The 7805-nt window shown below is 40.3% G+C and overlaps 1 pseudogene; it reads left to right on the top strand.

Annotated features, from left to right (window-relative positions):
* Positions 1–6347: 6347 nt before the first annotated feature.
* On the top strand, positions 6348–7445 carry LOC143646078 (lipid droplet-associated hydrolase-like; annotated as a pseudogene).
* Positions 7446–7805: the final 360 nt, after the last annotated feature.

The following is a 7805-nucleotide window of genomic DNA, read 5'->3' as shown; positions in this document are numbered from 1 at the left end:
TCTGCCCCTTCTCATCATCAGCTCTGTATCATGGAAGGGGGAACATAACATTTTTGGTGGAAAGTTAGTTATCTCTGCCCCAACCTCAGTGATCTCAAGTTCCTTCTCTCCCATAGGTTCAGTGGTTTTGTCATTTAATTAGTCTGGAACACATGAGATTTTGGAGAAATCTTGAAGGTCTTTTACATATGGCAGTATTTTGTGAGACATGATTAAGACAGAAAATGTCTGTGCCAAGTGCACTCTGCGGCCTGATAGTTCCAGTAACTGAAAAGTGGCAGCATCTGGATCTCTTTTTCATGTTCAGATTTGCATGGTTCATGATAACATTTCCACAGGGGGGCAAGTTGGACCCCAGAGGCAGAAGCCTTGCCGAGGCTCCATGACTCAGTGGAAAGAGAGGTACTCCAAGATGTAGTTTTTACATAATGTTTAGAAATAAGCATCTGAGAAGTGTGGAAACATGCCGTCCTGGTTTACTCAGCTATATCGTTAAGCAGTGGCATTATCACCATCTGCTGAATGTGGAAGTTGTTTAAAAATGAGTCACCTGGCACCAGAAACCGTTTTTATACAGAACCCCCCCCCCACCATCACCCCACACACACGCACGCACACACACACACACACACACACACACACATCCGACCCATCTCTTGGGAGCAATAAAAAGTCTGCTGCTCGTAAGTTGTAAAAAGATATAAGAGAGCATGAGTTCCCCCAAGTGGCATATGGCTATTTATCCTACAGGACAAAGACATCGATTTCCTTAAACCTTGTTGGTACACTTGCCTTCCTAGGGTGCTGAATTATGTTGCATGGAGAAGAGAAATATTTTTCCTAAATTCATGTGAGAACTGGCTGGATCAGACCCCTTTGAATATCTTTTCCATCTCATACTCTGTATTTATTTGATAGCTGGAAGCTCATCCAATGAAAGATACTATGTGTTGAAACATAATACAACCATCCCGCATGCATCCCAAGACATGCTAACTCTTTCATAATAAAGGATCCAAATTTCCTTTATCCATTTTTGAATGATATTCATTCCTCTTTTGGCTGAGATATACTCTCCCTTGATATCCTATGACTTAAATACTGAAATACAAGATTAACTACTATTAACACATCTTATGTTAGATGGTAGGGGAATGGAAGAGGGGAAGAACAAAACATTTATGTATAAGCAAATGCATATAAGTCAAAATAAGAAAGAAGTAGACTTAGTTGGTATAACTTAGGAGTGTCTAGAGTGGACGATGATGGTGATTAAATAGACAAATATAAAAATGTTTTTCATGAGTGAGAACAAATGAATGTCAACATGGTCCATTCTAGGGTGGGGCTGCCATACGATCCTGAAACACCTTTGCTCAGTATGTACCTGGAAGAGCTGAGAGTGGGGACAGGAATGGACATTTGCACACTGGTGTTTATAACGACAGTGTTCTTGATTTGCAACTGATGCAGGTGGCCTAAGGGTACACTGACTGAGGACTGGAAGGGGGAGCTGTGGTGCACACATACAATGGACTACTGAGCAGCTGCAAGAAAGAATGAAGTGAGGCATGCAACTAGGTAAATGAAACATAAGGACTGCATGTTGAATAACATGTTAGAAGCAAAAAGACAAACGTTATCATGCCTCACTCATATGGATTAACTATAATATACAAACTTGGAGAATTGAAGTTGAGAGCATGGGTTATCAGGTTGGGGCCTATTGTAAACCTTTACCTATTGTAAAGGTTCCTAGATTGTACGTTCTTACAGCAGTCACATATTTAGGAGTTGTAACTGATATTTCTAAATTCTGAAATGCTGAACTATTTGTTATTTAACCTGGTTGTTACCTGAAACGTTGGGCATTTATGTGACACCTGAGACTCAGAGTTAGAGCTCTGAAGCTATGAAAGTCAGCATTATCCCATTCAGCAACTGTTTAAAAAGCTGAAAAAGTGATCCATCTTCATCTAGAGATATGAATGAAGCTGATCTGGATAGGACTAAGGTAAGTCAGAATATTGGGTAAAGGATGATATGGCCCATATTTTCAAACTTCAACCTCTGTGCAAGACCAAAGGGAGAGATATTTATTTAGTGCAAAATTTATATTTTGGATAGCACATTATCTAATTTAATTCGTATGGTCAATTTACTTGAACACTAAAATAACATGGAATCTTGAATAGAGCGTAAGATTTTGTTAGTTTGTACAGGTTAGTGTGATGCCCCAATACGTCCCAGAGTAATTTGGGCAGAGAATAAAAGAGTATCTGCAAAGTCCCCTTGGAGGACTGGGGAAAAAGAAGGAAATATTAAACTTCCCCATCTGGGGAATTCCTGATTCTCACAAGCAGTGAGGACAACCCATTCAATAGGCTGAGCCCTTAATCTTGGGGTTTGCCCCTATGAAACTTGTTCCTGCAAAGGAGAAGCTAAGCCTACATAATTATGCTTTGAGTCACCCCCAGAGAACCTCTTTTGTGGCTCAGATGTGGCTTCTCTCTCTAAGCTGACTCAGCAGGTGAACTCATTGCCCTCCCCAATACACAGGATATGACTCCCAGACGTGTAAATCTCCCTGGCAATGTGGGATGGGACTCCGGGGGATGCACCATGACCCTGCGTCATGGGAATGAGAAAACCTTCTTAACCAAAAGGGGAAAAAGGGAAATGAGACAAAATAAAGTCTCATTGGCTGAGAGATTTCAAACGAAGTCGAGAGGTTATCCTGGAGGTTATTCTTATGCATTATATAGATATCCCTTTTTAGTTTATGGTATAGTGGAGTGGCTGGAGAGAAGTACCTGAAGCTGTTGAACTGTGTTCCAATAGCCTTGATTCTTGAAGAAGATTGTATAACTACACGGGTTTTACAAAGTATCCATGCAATTGTGAAAACCTTGTGTCTGTTGCTCCTTTTATACAAGGTATGGACAGATGAGTAAAAAAAAAAAAAAGGGATTTAAAAATCAATAAATAATGGGAGATAGAGGGTAAAAGTTGGGTATATTGAAATACTGTGGGTCAATGAGAGGGAGGGTAAGGCATATGGGATGTATGAGTTATTTTTTCTTCTTTTTATATCTTTTTCTAGAGTGATGTAAATATTCTAAAAATGATCATTGTGAAGAACACACAACTATGTGTTGATATCGTTAGCCATTGATTGTATAATATGGTTGGATTGTATGTCTGTGGCTAGTTCTCAATAAAAATATTTTAAAAATATAAAGAAGTACTCAGAACAGTTACAGTCTTAGTTTCTGCAATCGGTCACATGCCTGTAGCTGGTATTTATAGCTGCCTCCTTCCTCTAGCCCTCCCATATTTCCTTGGCCCTCAGTATGTACATTTTGGTAAGCTCCTTGCTGGTACCAAAACGTCATTCCTAAACCCTTACTGTGTAACCCAAAAAGGGGTCACTTGTATGTGAGACATAGAATATGAGAAGATTGCACAGGACTAAGCTGCTATGCAAGCTGCTCTGTTGCCTGAGATGTGTGACCCGTAGGTCTGAGGCTGCTTGAGGCTTCTGGGGCTGAGAGGGGTGCTGTTTGGAGCCTTTGTAGGACCGCTATAGAGGAATCACAGCATAGAACCTCAGGATCTGGGGACTAAGCCCGGATATCCTCTGTGGATAACTAATCTTTTTCTTTTTCTTCTTCTTTTTTTAAAAAATAATTTTCTATTTGAAAAGCTGTAGGTTCACACAAAAATCATGCAGAAAGTACAGAGTTCCCATATACAGCCCTCATTATTAACACTTTGCATCAATCTAGTAACTTTGTAACAGTTGATGCAAGTATATGCTTTAGTTTGCTAGCTGCCAGGATGCAATATACCAGAAACGGAATGGCTTTTAAAAAGGGGAATTTATTAAGTTGCTAGTCTGTGGTTCTGAGACTGTGAAAATGTCCCAATTAAAACAAGTCTCAAGAAAGGCTGATGAATTTCAGGGTTTCTCTCTCAACTGGAAAGGCAAATGAGGAACAGGGTGAAGTCTGCTTGCTTTCTCTCCAGGCTTCTTGTTTCACGAAGCTTCCCTGGAGGCATCTTCCTGCTTCATCTCCAAAGGTCTCTGGTTGCATGGGCTCTCATGGTTCTTGTGGCTGTCTTCTCTCGTGGCTCTGTTGCTTTCTCCAAAATGCTTCCTCTTTGAAAGGATTCCAATAAACTAATCAAGACCCACCTGGAGTGGGTGGAGTCACATCTCCATCTAATAAAAAAGATAATACCCATAATTGGGTGTGTCACATTTCCATGGAGACAATCTAATCAAAAGATTCGAACCTACATTTTTGAATAAGTGTTAAAAGAAACGGTTGCTCCCACAAGATTGGATCAGGATTAAAACATAGCTTTTCTAGGGCACATCATCCTTTCAAACCAGCACAGTTTATTGTCATAATTGTACTCTTGATGATAGTATATAGTTTACATTAGGGTTCACCATTTGTGTTGTACAGTCCTATGAATTTTTTAAAAGATTTTTATCCTATAGTAACATATATACAACCTAAAAATGTCCCCTTTAGCCACATTCAGGTATGTAACTCAGTGCTGTTAATTATATTTACAGTGTTATGCTCCCAGCACCGCCATCCTACCAAAATGTATCCATCACTCTAAACAGTACTCCGTACCAATAAACATTAACTTCCCCATCCCTGTCCCCGCCGCAGCCCCTGCTAACTAATTCTAGTTTTTGGTTCTATGAATTTCCTTGTTTTAATTATTTCATATCAGCGAGATCGTGGAATATTTGTCCTTTTGTGTCTGGCTTATTTCAGTTAACATGATGTCTTTAACATTCATCCATGTTGTTGCATGTATCAGAAATAGTCCCTTTTTGAGAAGGTATATCAAAGCAATGCTTTCTCCCCGAAGACTGTGGCACTTTGGGGCTGGCTGCTGCTGATCCTTGGTTCACATGGATATGTCACATGGTGTTTCAGTTTGTAAAAGCTGCCAGAATGCGATATACCAGAAAGGAAGGGCTTTTATAAAGAGGAATTTACTAAGTTGTAAGTTTACAGTTCTAAGGCTGTGAAAAATTAAGACACCAACAAGAGGTTACCTTCCCTCAAGAAAGGCTGGTGAAGTTCAGGTTTCCTCTCTCAGCTGGGAGGGCACATGGCAAGGTCTGCTTTTTCTCTCCTGGCTTCTTGTTTCATGACGCTCCCCCCGGGGATGTTTTCCTTCTAGATCTCAGAGGTCTCTGGCTGTGTAGACTCTGTTGGTTCTGGTGACTCTAAAGCTTTTTCCAAAATGGTTCCCTCTTAAAAGTCTCCAGTAGGCAACCTGACTTTGAATTGGTGGAGGCACATCTCCATGGAAACAATACAAAAGATCCTACCCAGCCGCACTGGATGAGGATTAAAGGACATGGCTTTTCTCGGGTACATAATAGCTTCAAACCGGCACACATGGCAAGGCACTTGGTGGCCTCTCCTGGCTTCTTCTTCTCTTCTGGCTTCTGTTTCAGCTTTTTGCTTCCTGTGGCTTTCCCTCTGAGTGTCTGATTTCATTCTCTTATGCAAGACTCCATATAGATGAACATCCATCCTGGTTCAGGTGGGTCACTCCTTAATTGAAGTAACCTCATCAAAAGGTCCTACTTATAATGGGTTTACAACCACAGGAATGGATTTGATTTAAGAATTTGCTTTTCTAGGGGTACATACAGCTTCAAACCACCACACTATGCCATTAAAATTCTTTCACATATGGGTGTCCATGTAAAGTGTGTGAGCAAAGGGTATTTTAGTAAAGGACTTGAGAAACACAGGACTAAATGTTTTTTAGGGTCTCTCTCATCTCTAAGAGTCTGTGATTCCAGCCATATGACAAATTCATCCTGTGACAGATAAATGACCCAGGACACCCCTTGCTTGTTGCTCTGGTCTGTCCAATATATACGTATATATATTGTACAATTCTTGTTCCTTGTTTCTTTTATTTTTTAACTTTTTTTTAATTAATCATAACCATATACAAACACATTCTTACCATATGATCATTCCATTCTTGATATATAATCAATAACTCACAATATCATCACACAACTGTATATTCATCATCATGATTGTTCCTTGTTTCTTGCTAATTTTATTTGGTTCTTCTAAATCTGAGAACTAGTAGAAAAGTCACCAAGGACTGCAGTTTTTTTTTTTTTTTGTACATGTGCACACTTAACTCTTAACAGCCAGGGAGAACAGATTAATTGACTTGTGTTTTTGATGTAAAATTGTGTTTTCAATACAAAATTGTTCACTTAAAAATTAAATTGTTGGACACCTTGCCAGGACAGTGGGAAAGAGCTGGCTAAGCAAACAGAAATGAAGTCAGAAATCAAAGAGGAAATACCTGTGCATGAAAAATTCATTTTGTGTTGTGGAGTTGAAATCCAGATTCTAAAATCTGGACCGATCTGTTTAGTGATCAAAGTGCCAATAAGCCAAAATTGCTTATTTTCATTATTCCTGGTGATCCAGGTTTTATTGCCTTCTATGTGCCATTTGCAAGAGCTTTGCGCTCTTCAATAAGCAGACGCTTTCCAGTTTGGATTACCAAGTCATGCTGGGCATGTCTCTGTCCCCAAAGACAAGAAGAGTCTTACAACCTGGTTGATACAAATCCTCAGGAAATTAAAGACATCTATGGAGTCCGTGGTCAAGTAGAACACAAAGCTAGCTTTCCTGAGAACTCATGTACCGAAGGAAATGAAACTTGTGTTGACTGGCTGTTCAGTGGACTGCTGTACTTCTCTGCGGACACTGAAGCACCCCTGAGCTTCCAGTCATCCCCATCTTGCTGCTCTTCCCAATGACTGAGTGATTATCACAGACACCCAAGGGCAAGCTCACCACCTCATTGCTCTGCTGGCTTTGATATGCCCTCGACGTCACCAGCCACGTGTTACTGAAACTGTGCCCTGAGGAAATCAAGTCCTTACTCATCAGCATGGGCCTTCTATATGAAGAATATGTCCAATGAGATTTCAGTCCATAGTGTTTTGGAACCATTCTGCCTTGCGAATGTTGCCTACTTTGGGAGTCAAGAAATGATGGAGATGGTGGACAGAGGCAATGAAACCATCAATGAACATTTGTCTAAGCTTACATTTTACTATGGTCCTATTGACAGTTAGTGTCCAAAAGAATACTATGAAGACATCAAGGAAGATTTTCCAGAAGGAGACATTCGACTCTGCGAGAAACAATACCTCACTGTTTTATCATCTCGTCTAGCCAGGAATTGTTTGATCATCTCGTCTAGCCAACTGCACAACACAAAATGAGTTTTTCATGCACAGGTAGTTCCTCCTTGATTTCTGACTTCATTTCTGTCCGCTTAGCCAGCGCTTTCCCGCCATCCTGGCAAGGTGTCCAACAATGGTAGCCGACTGGCTAAAGGATGACCTACCCCAAATATAAATGACACAAAAGGAAGGAAGCACCTACAGCCAATACACAGGGACAGTAGGTTTACTAGATTTACTGGACAGGTGTTTAATTTTGAAGACATATTAGAAAAGAAAAATGTGAGAACCTCTTGGCTTAAAAAATACCAGTCCTAATGCTAGAGCCTGAAGTAAACACAGGTGTTGAATCATTCCCTAAGTTTAACAAGACATTTCTCAAGACTCAGGGACCATACTTCTAAACAAGGTCCCTTATGTTTGCAGGAGCTGCTCAGTGGCACCAGGTGGTCTGTTTTCATGGGCTGGATCCCTGCAGACAGAATGATGTCCAAATCCCATTGATTTTAATTGAATATATTGTAGAACAGACTCT

The sequence above is a fragment of the Tamandua tetradactyla genome, chromosome 9, assembly GCF_023851605.1.
Source record: "Tamandua tetradactyla isolate mTamTet1 chromosome 9, mTamTet1.pri, whole genome shotgun sequence".
Classification (NCBI taxonomy): Eukaryota; Metazoa; Chordata; class Mammalia; order Pilosa; family Myrmecophagidae; genus Tamandua; species Tamandua tetradactyla.
Note: the sequence above shows the minus strand (reverse complement) of the source record. Positions and strands in the feature narration are given on the sequence as shown.